Source organism: Erithacus rubecula (assembly GCF_903797595.1).
Source record: "Erithacus rubecula genome assembly, chromosome: 4".
NCBI lineage: Eukaryota > Metazoa > Chordata > Aves > Passeriformes > Muscicapidae > Erithacus > Erithacus rubecula.
In genome coordinates, this window is record NC_136686.1 from 11,831,734 (window position 1) to 11,848,401 (window position 16,668).

The 16,668-nt window shown below is 40.3% G+C and overlaps 1 protein-coding gene across 2 annotated transcripts in view; it reads right to left on the reverse strand.

Moving 5' to 3' along the window:
• Positions 1 to 16,668, reverse strand: part of PRR5 (proline rich 5) — an 88,901-nt gene that overhangs the window by 60,309 nt on the left and 11,924 nt on the right. Inside the window, exon 2 of one of the 2 annotated variants that reach the window (XM_079304814.1) lies at positions 4,096 to 4,234. The exons of the other annotated variant lie outside the window; for it this stretch is intronic. The gene's annotated coding sequence lies outside the window, so the exon portion shown is untranslated. The remainder of the gene's footprint in view (positions 1 to 4,095; positions 4,235 to 16,668) is intronic. 2 annotated transcript variants of the gene reach the window in all.

Here is a 16,668-nt window from a genome sequence, read left to right on the forward strand (position 1 = left end):
TCAAAACCAAAGACATCCAAAACTATTAGATACTTTAAGACACAGTTGAGAAGTTTAATGAAAATATAATTTGGACTCACTTGCATTTCAGTTCAAATGAAGAACACAAGTTCTACAGACATTATAAAAAACCCAATAAATTTTCAAGTCCATATAATGATTTTTTTAAGCCCTATTTCAGTAATCCTCATCATTTAACTTTTTTGAGGATTATTCAGACCTCAGTGATGTGACCTGAAGAAAATGGAACAGGAATGAAAGGTACTACTTTTACCTTTCTTTACTTACCACAAAATTCAATGTAATAAAAGTAAAAAACTAAGCTGTTATACGGCAGAATTATTTCACGTAGTATTAACAGGTAGATCTATAGACTGAATATTTATGCCTGTATCTATCCTTTACTACTGCCTGTATTTGTGAGATGGCAAATAAGTAAAGGGATGGAAACTGGAAACAGTATTTTCTTTCTTTTGATTAAATTCTCCATAAGAGCTATGAAGAGAGACAAGACACTCATGACCACAGCAACATCAGTACAATGGCCTGGGAGGTCAGAACTGGAAGGTACATTTAAGACACTCTTGAGATAAAGTTCTGTCATTCCAGTTTGATCTTCCCTTTTTTTAAGCTCATTCAGCTCTAGCTACTAGAAAATGTACAGGAAAATTGAGATCTCATTCTGTAACTGCTGGAGAAAACTGGGTACATTCAGGGCACAATGCATTGCATCCCTTAAAGGGTATTGCAACCTGGTCAGGAAAGTCATGGTGTGTATGTGCCTGTTCTCTCCACCGGCTATAAAGATATTATAACATTGAGTAGTTCAATATGATATGGTATTCCAAGTGTAAACACGTAAAATCAGATTACATGAATGTCATCCCCAGCTTCTTTTTGCCTGATTGATCATAATACAAGTGCAAATATTCTGGCATTCAATTAACAAATGTTTAATTTCCTCAAGTACATGCTCTGACCCTGGATGAAGAAATCTTCGAGAGTTATCACTGGTACAAGCTCAGCTGGTATTTCAAGTTGGAAGATACTAAATTAGTATTTCTAGGAGAATCTGCTGCTGACCAAAGGCATTGAGAGAAAAGCTTTCATGAGACAGCTTCAACAGAAAGACTGGCTAAGAACTTCCTCTGGGGCTAGGGAATAAAATTAAATTTTAGGGAGATTTCAGCTCAGAGTTACACCCTCCAGCAGTGAACAATAATTGAACAATAAATGAAAATACTGCCATGTTCTTCTCTTTGTATTTGGAGGAGGCATAAAAGGGAGCAAATGAGAAGTTACAATTTTGCCAGGAATTTCCCATAATTGCTATAAAAATGAGAGCTCCTTTACTGTGACACAGTAAACCCTCCTAACCTCCTTTATAATCTCCTGCTGACTTCTTCTCATGAGGACAGCAAATGTGTCACTTTGCCATTTCTAACTGGCCCTGATATGGCTTCTGCAGATGCTGGATTTAATAACTGTGATGTTTCCATGAAACAACACAGGACACATCCAGAAAGCAACGTACAAACCTATGCACATATATTGCCCATTTACAAACATTTACAAAGGCTGTGGCCTGCAGATGTAAACTAATGACTAAGGCCTGAAGCCTTCAATACCTGTTTTCTATGTGCTCTGCTATAGTACAGCCAGACTCCTAAGATCTTTAAATTACAGCATACCAAATGAAGAGCAAGTAATACTTATAACTATAAAAATATGTTGGAATATAAAATGTCAATACAATAAAACCATAAGCATTGCTTAAAGTTTACTGTATTGCCAAGCAAGTAATGCATTTTTGCAAAGAAAAAAATCCAAGTGATTATAAAATACTGGGTTGGCAGTGGGAAGGCAGTGATTTTTCATAAAACATTGATATTTCCAGTCAGCAAACACCCTGTCAGGGTCGCAAGTTGCTCAAGGTATAATATTTAATAATATCTTCTTGCATGTGGGAACTCTCATCTGACTGTCCATCACAGTAACATTACAGATTACATGGCAATCTATATAGAGAGTTTATAATAGGATAGTTTGTAAATGCTGCACTAAGAACAGAGGGCTTACACGTGTCTGTTTACTCTGAGTTATTTAGAATACCAAGAATAAAAAGTTTAACCACAGATTGTACACAGTGAACATTTAAATTATTTCAGTGAACCATGAAAAGCAGCTTTTAGTTCAGCTGGCAGCGGCTGAATTTGGAGTTACAGCTGACTCATGTTTGGTAGCAGATTAGTTGGTAGACAGTTAATTTAGCTAAGAGCAGATGCGGGCATTTGTTTTATGGAGGGTTGTAAAGCTCAGGAGCATAAATTTCCTGTGTATGCTTGAAATAATGCAGGCAGAGGTAGCAGAGACTTCCTGCCTGAGTAATTCTTTCCTCACCTTTTCCATATGAATCACTTATGAAGATAAAAGCAATGCCCATACTCCTCATGACTTAGGACTATCAAGTTCCCATTGTACAATATCCCCTCTGCTACTGACATCCTTAACTCATGTTAGGGAGGGAATTCACTCTGGAAGGGAATCCAGAGTGGCAGTATCTAAACAGCAGCCTTAAAATCCTAAGGGACAAAAAGTGCAGCATGAGGAAAAATGAGTGGGCACATTTTTCTCTCCATTTGAAACATCTGTGCCCAGTTTACAGAACAAGATAAATTCTGCTGTAGGTTTCAGCTTTGCACACATCCCTGGAAGTGTTTAAGGCCAGGCTGGACATGGCTTGGAGCAACCTGCTCTAGCGGAAGGTGGTCCTGCCCATGGCAGGGGGATTGGAACAAGGTGATCCTCAAGATCCTTTCCAACCCAACACTGCGACTACGAGGTTCTGGCTACAGGGGACCATTTACTCCTGCAGCCTGGGGTGAGACAAGTAACACTGTAGGAAAATGCAGCTACCACTGCAATAAAGTAACACAGAACAGGAATTTCCACCATTCCATCTCCATACAAATTGGGAAGAAAATATGCATTACCACCAAGTAAATAAAAATCTAAGTTTTCAAGTGCCAGCCCTTTAGAAAAGACCTCATTCCTTAAAAAGCAAAGGAAAAAAGCCAAAGCCAGGGCAGAGATTAGATCCTCCAGTTTAGTGATAAACTCAAACTCTATATGTTCAGAAAGAAAATTCCTCTGCAGAAGAAAACTGACACTTGTTTCCTGGGAAAATTTCTAAGTTGTTTTGAAAAAAAACAAGAGATCCTACATGTGTTGATAATGTTAAAAGGAAAACAGAACAACATCAAAGAGTAAGCACATTTAATTTCCTTTCATGTAAATGTACTTGCATACCACCACACACACTCTCCTTTTGATGACCAGCATTTTAACAAAAGTCATTTCAAGAAATAATTAAAAATGTTTTTCTTTCTTAAAACCTTGACTGTCAAACACAAATTGAGTTCTAACAATTAATATTAAAGGTTTGGCCAGGCCTCCCTGCAGAAAAGCTGCAGTTGTGTAAGACATTCCTACAGCTCAGCTGTTCAATGTCCCTTCTTGCCACACTCATATACATATATATGTATATGCCTATATATATATATATATCATATATAGGTCATTCGAGAATCCCTTGATGCTTTAGTGCACAGCCAGTCAGGGCAGTTAAATCTGTCTCTGCAACACTGTGATCTTGGTGAACAGTAGCTGAACACTCTTGTTCAGCTTGAGGGCACTGTGGTGGGTGACACCCCAGTTTTTCTATCACCCACTCTGGCTCTCCCTCTTCAGGACTTTTTTCCTCAAGTACACAAAGTTATCTAGAGCCTTCTGTCAAACAGCAACAATTCAAACAATTTTCTATATTGCTTGCTCACAATCCTGACTCAACTGTAAATAGATTCCCAACTGAAAGTTCACACATAGCATTTTTTGAGTTGCATTAAAGCTAGATGGATGCAGACTGACATGTACTGATGTTAAAGACTTCAAAGTACTGTACTATTGTTCAGGTATTTTCCTGCTGCAGAAATTTTGGAGGAGAGATGTTAACCCTCTCCTTAAACAAACTCTCCAGGTGTCTGAATTTGGAAACATTTTCCAGCTGGACTTAGTACTGCAAAAACACGTGCTTACCTGCTAAAGGAATAAGGCAACAGGACTGCTTAGTAAACAGGGAAGACTCTGCAGCAGGTTTCCAAGAGTCAACATGAAAATTCTTGACTGGCAATACAAGCAGGTTGAAAAAAGCCAGGCCCTTGCAAAAAAGTCATCTCTGCAACAAAAGATGAACAAGACATCAGTATTGTAAATATTGGTAATCTATGTTTCACAAGTGCAACAATAAACTCATTATGACACACAAGCACAATAATCAGCGCTGTTCTACCTCACTGCTGACTCAAATATTTCTTCTTGCACTTTTCCCTTTTCTGTTTTCTTTTCTTCATGGGGAGAAATTCATTGGCAGCAACATTAGAAGCTACACTTACCTCTAAACATGGCAAGCGAGCTTCCATGGGCACAGACAGTGCAAGCAGTTCTGTGTCCCAGCATTAAGGAGGTGACAGAAAAAGGTTTGAAATATGCTGCATAATCTACTGTGATCAGCTATGGAGAGTAGATATCCTGGAAGGTCCAAGAAAGTCTTAAATACATCACTTAGAAATACTGGGAATTCTTTCTTTAGGGCTTCAAATGATGGGTACAGTATCACTGTCTGCCTTGGGCTGCTCTTGAAGCGCCCCCTCTCAGGTAACTATTAACACAGTTAACAACCCTAGAGTGGATAAACAGATGAAGCACAGAATTAAGAATTATGTGACTTCTAACTCCAACATATGCACCTTCATAATTTAAAGATTATTTTTCCAAATAACTGGTCAATAAATATAGAACACTATTAGGAAAATCATGCATATGTGTGTGTATGGGTATACACACACATACATATATATACATACATACATACATACATATACCATATACACAGAGATACACAGTGGTATTCACGTACATCCACACTCTGAGTACAGCTCTTCATGCCTTGCACTTTGCAGAGTCACTAGTACCAACTCCAACACACTGCTAAATTTAACTAAAAATACATATATGTCTTTTCTGGCTTAGTTCATCCTGGGTATAAACCACTCTTGCTTTTGTTTTGTGACATTTCATACTCACTTTGCAAGGATGTGACTGAGTGTATTTAAAAATAGGTATTTTAAAGTTAATCTGCGCTTGAGAGAACTAAATAATCCTCTTTTGCCTCTCCACAGGTACAAGCTTCATTCTGTTACCACTTATTTTAGGTGAACTCAGAGGTGTTAGCTAAAGTCAGAGCACTGGGCAAAGTCAGTGCATTTTGTCTGTAATGTGTTCAGGAGCACAAACACAAGCAGAGAGCTGCAGAACTGGAAAAATCACTCCCAGCATGGAGGCCGCAAAGCCTTGAACTGGTATCCTAAGCAACTGGCCCAAGGCAGGGAAAGCAACCTGTCAGCAGCCTGTGGGAGATAGCATGTGAACAAGACTGACATGAAGGATGTGGTGCAAAAACACAAGGTACAAACATAGTCACTTGCCAGAGCAACAACAGCTGGACACTGCATGAGGATATGAAAAACTGCTCTAATAGTATGAGAAATCCCACTGATGTGCTTAGGCCTGAGCAGCAGATGCCTCAGCCACAGCTGATTTATAAGATGGACCTTGGTAAGTATGTGACTGATATCATCAGTATTATTTAGCTAAAAAGAGATGACTGAGACGCTTATGCTGTTTAACACCAAACTGACTGCTTTAGAAACATCCACATGACCTTGTGTAGCTATCTGCCAGAAATGTAGCATTTTAAGAAATTTTCTCAAGTAACATGAACAGAGATTTGGTTGTTGGATATTTTAGGGGGAACCCTCCTATTCAAGATCTAGGCTCTGGCCAAGCCCTGGCCCCTGCTGGTCAGGAAGTGTGCCATCAAATCCAGGAGATTCTGTGCTAAAAATATAATCAAACCACTTTTACTTGCTGACTGGGGCCTATATTCACGCTTTCAGGGTAAATTTGGAAACCTAACCTATGGGTGGATGCACTGTGTAGGATTTTCCCAATTGCTGGGAAGGGTTCTGCAGGTCCTCAGTGTGAAATGGGGCTCTCCAGTGACTGCAGACTCTGGATGATGGTAAGGTATTTAGTCAATTGGTGATGTATTTATCTTTCTCAATCACTACCCTCTTTCTCTAATACTAATGATTAGGTACATCACTATGCTTATTTTTGCTTGTTGCTAAAGCCAAGTATGTAGTTTTATTTGGTGTATCATCTTACTTTTGTGTTGCCTCAATATTCATAGCAAAGTAAGACCTTTTTTTTCCATTGGTGTCTGTGTCCTTTAAATGGCCCCATCGATTGGCAGAACAGCTCCTGACTTCAGACAGATACTATAGAGAGTACAATAGCTAATTGGGTCTCAAAAAATTAAGTGCTTATAGGTATGAAACAAGTGTTTTGCTTGGAGAACCTGCTCTGACATTTCTATGCTAGCAGATTTTAAAAAAAACCCAAAAAAGCTTCAATTTTGTCTATAATTAATGATAATTTGATCAGCCAGGATAATAAACTGACATTATAGTGCTATTCTTTTGCATTTAAGAAGGTCATTTCAGAATAAAATTCCACTGCCTTTTTTACTTTACTTTTATGATTAAAGCTCACCTACTCCATCAATGTAAGCATGAAGCATAAATTACCTTTTCTTTTTTAATTTGTGAAATACATTTATCTTCCTTTTGTCTAATATTCAGTATATCCTAAACTATGTATAGGTTCAGGAGAAAAAAAGAATGCCTAAAAAAAACCCAACTCATGATGCTGTTGCATAGAAGTTGCAGGAGACTGTAATTAAATATTCCTTTCTCCAGCTGAGCAATTGGTGCATTCTTTGGCAGATAAAGCAAATGAAGAATTCATTTATCATCAAGTATTGATGCCATCCCTTTAACCAAGCATTTTCCACAGCCAGAATTTCAGAACTGCATCACAGTTTTCTCAGGCTCATACTGCTGGCCTACACCTCCACTTCACGCCAGGAATAACAGCAACACAAGGCTCTCCGAAGAATCCATGTTAATGACCCAAAATTACCTTCAGGCTGAAGCTTTAGAAATCTGACCAGAATGGAAATAAACATGACTCCAGAGGTTTTTGGATCCTAAAGCTGCCACAAAATCCAGACTCATCTCAAACTGCGCTGAGACACAGGGCAGTACAATTTCCAGGTAAATTCTACATGTGAGGCAGAGGAGGAAAAGATGCAGTGTGGTTAGTGATGCTGTGTGGGAATTTGTTCAAAACCAAAATGTTACTCCTGGAAGAGATGACAGTTATTGAACATACAATGCTATATGCATTCAAAAATAAAGAGCAAACCCCATGACCTCTCACCACAAGTGCATTACAAATAACACAACTGTCCTCCCCTTCTAAGTGGCTGTATTATGGTATTAATTTATTTGTATGGGTGAAATTGATTTCTCATATAACATGAACTTGCTCAGTGAAGGCAGTATCTATTCCTTCTCAGTACTGACAACAAGAGCTGCTGTAAAAGTATTTCAGTTATGCCCCACTCATCATCTATTGCTCAGCCAGCTACAGCCTGAGAAATCAGTCATACAGACTCTAATTCCAGCTGTTACCATGGATGTCTTTCAATTCAGCCATGAGTGGCCAGAAAGTAAGCCTATGTCTTGGTTTGAAGTATAGGTGTCTGCCAAGGGAGGCGGGAACTTCCTTTGGAATGGAATCTTAAAAATTAGGGGCCTTTCAGGCAAAGATATGGGAAAAGGAGCAACAGTTCTTTGCTAGTATGTGTGTGTAGCAAGGCAAGCAAACAGAACCGAATCCCAGTCCCAGCCTCTCTCACTTTCCCCTTGGTGCAGTTCCAGGCACAGCCAGCAGGGTCCAGATCTTCAGTGTAGCAAAAAACCAGAGCAGCAGAGTAAAAGAAATGGCGGGGGCCAAGCAGCAGCAGTCCGGCTTGGAGCAAGGCAGGGAAGGGCTCCCTGGGAAGGGGAGAGGGCTTGAGGTCCTGGGGTTTTTTCCTGAGGCACCCCAGCAGATGGTGAAAGTTCTTTTTTAGTGAGGTAGTGATAACAAGGTCCCAGGTCAACGGCTGCTCTCACGAGCAGAGGCTCACCCCATGGCAGAAGAAGCAGGACCAAGATGGGCTTCGGCAGTAGCAGCAAATTCCCTCTCCCAGCAGCAGTTCCAACCGCCCTCCTCAGAAGCTGCAAAAGAGAGACAGCAGCTGCCCCAGCCCCTTCTTTTTCCTGCCCAATTCTCGTGGTATCTCTGCCACTCCAGACAAACCCCCGCAGATAAAAGAAGTTCAGCCAGATGCCCTCCTCCCAGAGCTTGGCCACTTCTTTATCTCTCTGTAGTACCAAGTGGTTATTCTCCCTTAGCAACAAAATGGGACAAAATCCCATGAGAGAAAGAAACAAAAGGAAGAATCTTAAACCCCAACACCCTATCATTTCAGTGACTGCATTTGACAAAAAGTGCAAGTCAAGAATCAAAGCTCTGGCTGCAAATGGTGACTGCAATTAAATTCTAATCAGCCTGGCAGGCTGATATGATCAGGGTCTGTTGTGTTAAAATCCACTGTGGCTCTATTATGGACTCTATTGCAAAATTTTAATTCGGGGCTGCAATGACAGGGCAGTGTATCGATGGCTGGGGACTGAGAAGGCCTTGGTCACTACTTATAAAATTTTGCCAGCTCAGCTCAATCAACCACAAGTGTGGGAAAAAGTACATGGGAAGAGTGAAGTGAATATAAATATAAAATCATCAATATAAAATGCACTATCAATACTCCTGGCTTTATTTTCCAAGTTACATAAATGTAGATTTTCCTTTGGGCTAATAGAGCTTTTTTTCAATGGCCTTTTATACTCCTGGCATTCCCCTTCCCTGCTATTTAACTAGTCAGCCTACAACCGGTACCAACAAAAAAACACATGGTTCAGCCTATACCTGGCTTCCCAAGCACTGTGTCTCACTCTTCCTTCCAACTTGTGAAAGACTTTTGTTCGCTTTTTTTACTATAGATAAAAAGATGACAGTATATCTTCTGGGTTTTACATCACTCATTTTTCTCCTTCAAAACAACACTTTAGTGGAATTAAAGTTCTTACTATAAATTCAAATTACAACTAAAGGATGAATTCTGGTGAGTTCTGGCTAGAGAAGATAGAAAAGCCCCTGTTGACCTTCTCTGGGGCAACATGGTACCTCAGACAGATTGCTTTTAAGGCTGACATTTCATAGCAGACTTTTTTTGCTGACAGACTGTTTCTGCTGCATGTATTCTGACTTTGTTTTCTACTGCATTAGTGACATTTATCTGCTTTTGTATCTCTGAGGACATGAACTAATGACGATCAAAACCTAAAGGAAATAATTCTCTCAAAAATCCTTTGTGCTACTCTTAAAAGAAGGCAGACGAAAAATTTAGAGAAAGATCTTCATTAAAAAGTGTCAAATCTAACTGTGGAGACAAACAAAGTACTAAAAACAAAAATAAAAATTTAAGGGGCTGATTACAGGACTAACATGGCCTAAAGGCATCAATATATGCCCCATCTTATCTCAGATTATGACTTTTTCAATACTCAAGGCTCCTGCTTAAAAGCTCTCTTCACATTCATAGCTCCAGGGGTTCATATTTACAATCTCTCTCATTCTTCAGTTCTGATGGACTGACTCCTAAACATTAAGGACTAACTGATCACAGTAACAATGATGTACAGATAACTGTCAGCCACTTACATGGGTGAGAGTGGCGATGTTCCACTTTGCAGAGAGCATCAAGTGAACTGCATTTCACAGCACCCCAAGTTTAATTCATATTCAGCTAAGTAAAAACACCTCACAAGCAAAGCTTCCAAACGCAACTGAATCACTGCCAGCATTTTCACACTGCAAGCAGGCTGTGAATTTAATCCTGGAGGGAGAAAAGCAGCCTATTTTTCAAGGGGTGAACTACAATTTAACAAAACAGATAAAAAACCATCATGATGGCAATGTTCCTCAAATTCATAAATGTCATTAAAGACTGGGATTTTTAAATCTTTCTGCACTGCCTTAGCTCTGCCTCAATGAAAATCAAGAAAAATACTGAACCATTTCAGCAAGAAAAGACTAAAAAATCCGATTCATAGTATGCATAATTTGAAGTTAAATTCACCTTTGATGTATTAGTGTCTTGTATTAAAATCAACATCCCACAGTGATTTTAATAAAACATTAAAGCTTCAGGTTAACTCAAGGAGAAGAGCTCTTACATGGGTAGGTGCAGCATAATTGGACACTAAAAGCTCCCTCTGAACTCTCCATGAGCTCTTACAGGACAAAACAGAAAGGTCTCTCCTTTGCTTTCATTAAAGCACTTGAACTCATTTATTTTTGAAGCAGCATTTAAGGGGTTTTACTGCTAGCGGATGCAGTGAGTGTAAATTAGGTCATTTTGTAAGAATTTCACTTGAGAACGCGCTGGGTCTCCCTTACTGGTTCAGTCAATTTAGGAATCTCAGAGACAAAAACTGTCAACTGTTTTCCCCCTGAATGTGAAAACTGAAAAAATCCGGATACGGTTTTTTGTGCAGCAGCCTCAAACTACCTCTGCAGCAACACTTCTCTGCCCACCACAAAAAAAAATTTAAAAAATAATTAAAAAAAAAAAATTCTACTTCGTCTTCCTTTGCTTTTATTTCTTATTGGCTTCCTTCCTCATTCCCAAGAACTGTAGGAGGTAGGAAAAGGGAACATGTGAATTTGTCCTCCTGTTTATAAGCAACTGCTGCATGGTGGAGACGTCCTGTCCAGAGTCATCCTCACCCAATGAGCCCAATGCTCAGCTTGTCTGCTGAGGTGTCAGACCCCATGTGGAAAACATCTTCAGGAATAGCAGCTTCCTATTAAGAATAACAGCAACCCTCTAAGGAGATAAAGACAGTGATGGATCTTGGGCAACCTGGACTTATAGTCAGCTTAGAGAAACAAATATCACCCTTCTCATCCAAGCCCTGCTCCTGGCATGGCCAGCAGCAAGTAAGTTTTGGAAAAGAGCATTAGGAGATGGGGAGAAGGATCTGACAGCAGAGCAGAGCCAAGAGTGACTTACAGTGCAGAAGGAATTCATAGTCTGCATGGCAAAAAGGAATTACTAAGTCACAACCCACAAACTCCCTTGACAATTTTATCTGTTGCTTTTCACACTTCTGTAGATTTGCTGAACATGTTCTCAGGATCACTAAGGTTATCATGAACATCTCTACTCAAACCACCAGACTTGTGGCATATCACCTTCCAGGAATTCACCTCTCACATGGTTCTATTTTCAAAGCCGAGCTGGGCTTACTTATTTTCATGGTAGGGAATCACAGAGCTTGACGATGCCAGCAATGACATCGGATGGACATATGCAGAATTTGTAGGGGAGTTTTATAAGAGATGCTCACAAGGCCACAGTGGCAAACAAAAAGTCTGAGTGGATGGCAAGGATTGGACAAAAGGAACAGAAAACATTGTAATTCTCAATTTCTGGGGCTACTATGACTACAGAGAAACTTTAAAAAAAGGAAAAAAAATAAAAAGAGTTTAATCTTTACATAGACAGTATTCTACCGTCATGAATCTTGAAAACAGAAGTAACTCTCACTTGCATTTAACAGTATGAGGGAAATAGGGAAAAAAATGAATAATAATATTAAGTAAGCAGTTCATCCTAAACTCATTAGAAACGGCTTTCAAGTCTGCAAAGAGAAATTTAAGAAATTATGCCACCACAATCCCTTATGCCCCTCCTCCTGCTTTTCCAAAGCAAGGATGATTTTACTGTTGCTGTGTAAATCCTGAGTGGTATCAGCTCTGCTGCCAAGGAAGGTGAAGCTTCACTGAAGGTGCCAGATGATACTTTCTGCTCTAGCAGCCTTGCAGATTTTGAAGAAAGGCAGCAAATAGCTGGGGGCAGCAACTTCTTATATTTCCTCTGACATTTCTTCTACATTCTGAGACTCAGATTCTGACTCTGCATGAGATGGCAGCTGTTTAGTCAAAAGCTTTCCCAAGAAACCCAGAAATATGAGAACACAGCCTGCATCTGCTGACATTCTCAGAGCACACTACTGCCTGAACTTCTTGAGAATAACAGGAGAATAACAGTGAGGATGATATGCCTGGACATCAGAGAACAAATTACTATGGGAGAAGACAGAGCAAGTCTCTCATCTCTTAGTTCACTAAGTCTTGGGTGGTATGAGTATAGGGCTTGGAGTTATGCAGAGGTTGGCAAATTCACGGCTCCACTGATTCTCCATAACTGAAACCAGCCAGAGGCTAGATAAGCCATACACCAAAGTTAGGACTTGGTGTGCTGAAGGCAGTATGTAGGGAATGGTTTTGTGGGAAATAAACTAACAAAAAAAGAAGAGTTGAACAGAAGTAGCAGCATTACAGGGCTATCACAAAAAGCACCTGGATTAAACTCAGTTATCTTTTTGTGCTCCCGCCATCACTAATTGATAGTCCTCCACTGCAAATATGTGATGTAAAGACTGCATTCCATCACGACCTCTCTGAACAGTTATGAGACACCTTGAGCCCCTAAACCATATTCAGACTTTCAGTAATGACTCAGTTGCACAGCTATCAGCAGGGATTAACAACTGCCTGAATGGCTCTTCAGGCTCAAGAAGGGACACTTGCCAGTGACTCATTTCTGGAAAGTCTTTATCATCATTAATAGCACCAGGAGAGGGGTATCCAAAATTGTGTTGTGTCGGATTTTTCTTTTTTTAGGTTGGGTACACAAAGTATTCTTCTATGGATGTCAACAGTACTGGATTGGGACCCAGGGTGTCGTAAGACCACATCAAAGAGCCTGTGGCTCTGGGAGAGACGTAAAGCCCACATTCCTTGCCCTGGATGAATCTCTCAAGTACCTCGAGTGCCCAGTTGATATTTCAACAAAGGTATTTATAGCCATTCACAAAAAGCACATTCTACCTTTGGAATTTTTGTTTAGTTTTGTGTCTGTTACCCTGCAGTTCATGCTCGCCTGTTTTCCACAACACTTGATGTAAAGAGCATTTTCTTCACAATTAAAAGGAGAGCATCTTCCACATATCCTGGGAGCATTGGGACTATCAAACTGTGCAGCCCTGGGTAGCAAACAGACCCTGAGCTAATGAAGCATTTAAACACATCCTTAACTAATTTTAAGTACAGTAGTAGTACCATTGTAACTCCAGCTGGCCATTCCCCTTTGTTTTTAGATAACCTATCAATGTTCCAAAACTGACTGTGCTGCAGACACAGGATTTGGTCCAGAAAAAGCACGTGCACTGAAATGTCTGGATCCCACTTCTGAAGAGAAGTGCAAATCAAAAAAGAGAGAGGATTCTTAAGGTTTTCAAGCAGCTAGACGATTTGCTTCATGATAGATTTTGTGACCAGGCTATTTAGTAGCATTAGTCTTCAGCTATTTGCATTCACCATACAAGTTATTTGGCTGTCTGCACTGAGTGGAGAGATAGCAACCTGTCAATGGCAGAGCAGTTGCACCACTCCAAGCAGACAGATAGTGAGGATACAGCTCAGTTCTTTCCTCTGTTTATTTTCCTCCCACCATCTTATTTTATCCAACCCCCCTCTCTTCCCCAGTTCTTTCAGCAGGGGAAGGAGATCTACTTGGACCTCAGTCCTTAAAGAGCAAATTATGTTTTCGATCCAATTACTTCCTGAGTCTCTGTAGTAGAAATCTGTCCTCACCCCAGACAGAATGCAACTGCTGTTGCACAGCTGGTCTGGCACCAGCAGTGCTGGCAGATGAATGGCAGGCAGGTGTAATGTCATTTGGCTCACAAGCTACAAAGAAATCAAACAAGAAATCCCTGCCTGTTGCAGAGGAGAGTGTGATTTGGAAGGTGTTCCTGCAGCGTGGCTGGTGGTTTAATCAGAGAAAAGCTTAATGGACAAGTCCACTAATTCTTGGATCATGCCAGCTAGCATTGGGCATTTATTGGAGGACTGAAGACTCTCAGATCCTCACTGGCATCTAGCTGCCATGGTTCTGGGCACACAAATATAAATGCCCCAGGATCATCTTGAGGGCAAGACTCAAGATGAATTAAAGATAAATAACTAACCACAAAAAGAAGGTAATAAGAGGAACCCAAATTCATCAATATAAAGAACAACTTAAGACTTCTTCCCCCTTCTCTTCACTTGATAAAGCAACAAGTTAACTTGGACCACCCAACAGCTTGCCAGCTTGGCTGAAGCTCTACACAACTTCAAGCTTTTTAAAGTAAAACCCTTTTCAGTCTGGGTGATAGTGTCTTTTGCCTCTCCATTTTCATTTGCCAGGTTGGCCTCAGAGACTTTCAGGTGATGTCATTCCTACCAAAATTTCCAAGACCACTGAAATTTTCACACATAGATGGATGAATGAGTTTGTTTCCAGCAAAGGAAGAGTTATGACCTACTGAGAGAACACAGTCTTCCTGTCACTAACATGGAACTCTGTGAGCTTTGTGAGCCTGTATGAAAGCACATGGACAAAAAAAGACACTCAGCATCAAGCATCAGCTTCTCACCGGGCAAAATGGAGGAAAAGAGCTGATAGAAAAACATTACCATTTGGAGACGAATGTAAAGGTGAACATTTTGCAGACTAATACATTATCCAAGCTCACAGGAACCCTCCAGCTCTTCCAGAATCATTAAATAGATTTATCTAAACTAGTCTCTAAGCTTGTGCTTGGACACTGTCTCCCTGTGCAAACAGATCCCTTAGTGGGAAGCAAGCAGGAGGGTTAAAGCAGTCACCAGCACAGGGATGCCTCCTGCCTGGCCAGAAGAGGAGCAGCCACAGCAGAACTAAAACACGACCCTCACTGAAACATCTCCTATCCACAGGTTAATCTGAGCTTTTTGACGTTACCTCAACTGGTTCTGTTCTGCTAAGCAGACACATGCAAGACTAACTGCTGACAAAGCGGCATTACCAAACAGCCAAGGCAAGAGGGCCTCTCCATATTTTAACTGGAAGCAGTATTTTGCAAAGTCGATGGCAGTGCAGCACCTTTGCTGTGCTTTATCTGAGCCATCCATCAAAAGCTCAATGCAATTTTTTGATGCAGCAAGAAGAACCCAAGCCTATGAGCTTTTTAAACACTAGTTCCACGGCCCTGTTGCAAGCAGGTGACAACCCTGTGCAAGTAGTAGAAGTCACTTAAAACCTCAACAAAACTTCAACAAAAGATTATACAGTTGAAGAGTTTTCAAGCTTCCATGAAAACAGAGGAAACACTAGAGATCTGATATGACAAGTAACTGAAGAATAACACAATTTAGACTTCAGATCCAGTGGCACAACCCAACCAGAAGATTTTGCTACATATGAAACCAAAACCTGGAAAATCTTACAAAATTACAATAGCAAAAATTACGTGATAACTGAAGAGAAGAATCTCGGTATTAAGGCATACTGGGGAGCTTGTTGAATCTGTGATGGTGGACAATACTAACCAGTAAGAGCTCTAACCTTCACAAAATGCTATCGCCCAACCTCTGCTGAATTAGAGAGCACTGTTCTCCACTCCTGCCCAGCAGGTCAGAGAATAATGCTTGAGAAGCTGCCTAGAGTCCAGGCAAAGCAAACTAAGAGAGAAAACCCCCCAAAAAACTAACCCCGAACCTAAAAGATGCTCAAAAGCCTGCACAAACCTAAGCACCATTTCCTAGACTTTTAATTCAGGGAAAACTCTCTCTGACCTCCAAGAGCAATCACGTCTCAGTAAAAATTAACTGCAAGTCAGGCAATTTTCCCCCCTGACTTTACTGAGCAGGCTCCTAAGCATTTACCAATAGCACAAAAGCAGTTGTATTGAAGATTCAGAATTCTTATTTCTTGGGGTTTTTTTTGCATTCTTCTCAAACCATGGAATCTCAGTCACAGACTCACAGACCAAAAATCCAACAGAGGCAGATACTGTGAAAGAACAAAAAAATATAATTAAGCATTAAGCAAAAACAGAAGCACATGTTCTCCCAGGATACATTCTAGGCACAATCCTTTATGGGTAACTAAAGACCAGTGAAATCATTTCCACAAAATCTCACAGCAGGAAGCCAGATAACTCAAAAACAAACCTCAAAACTCCTATATCACCTCATTTTCAGACACTGAGGGAGAAAAAGGCATTGCAAGATGTCACAAAAGTCTGGTGGACTCCATTTATGACATGCTGAGTCAGCATCTCACTAAATACCAAAGACATCACTGATATGATGATAAGGCAGCAGTTTCCAAGGAGAGATGGGCCAGATACTTGGTGCCACATTCTCCACATAGGATCAGTGCAGCTTTTTTAATTCCTCAGCAGCACTTTACTTAAAAGTAATTAAAAAATTAGTTCCCTGCCTCAAAACTAATTCTGAAGCCTAAGAAGAAGCTGAAAGACTACTATGAATACTGTATGGCTGCTATTAAATCCTGGGCTTTCCTTCAATGTGTTTAGTCTACACACATACCAGAAATATCCTGATTTTGCAGAAATATTGATGGGATTATGTTTGGTAGCTCTCATCTGCTAAATAAAGAGCAGGAGAAAAGAGACAACCTTTCTAAAAGATTACATT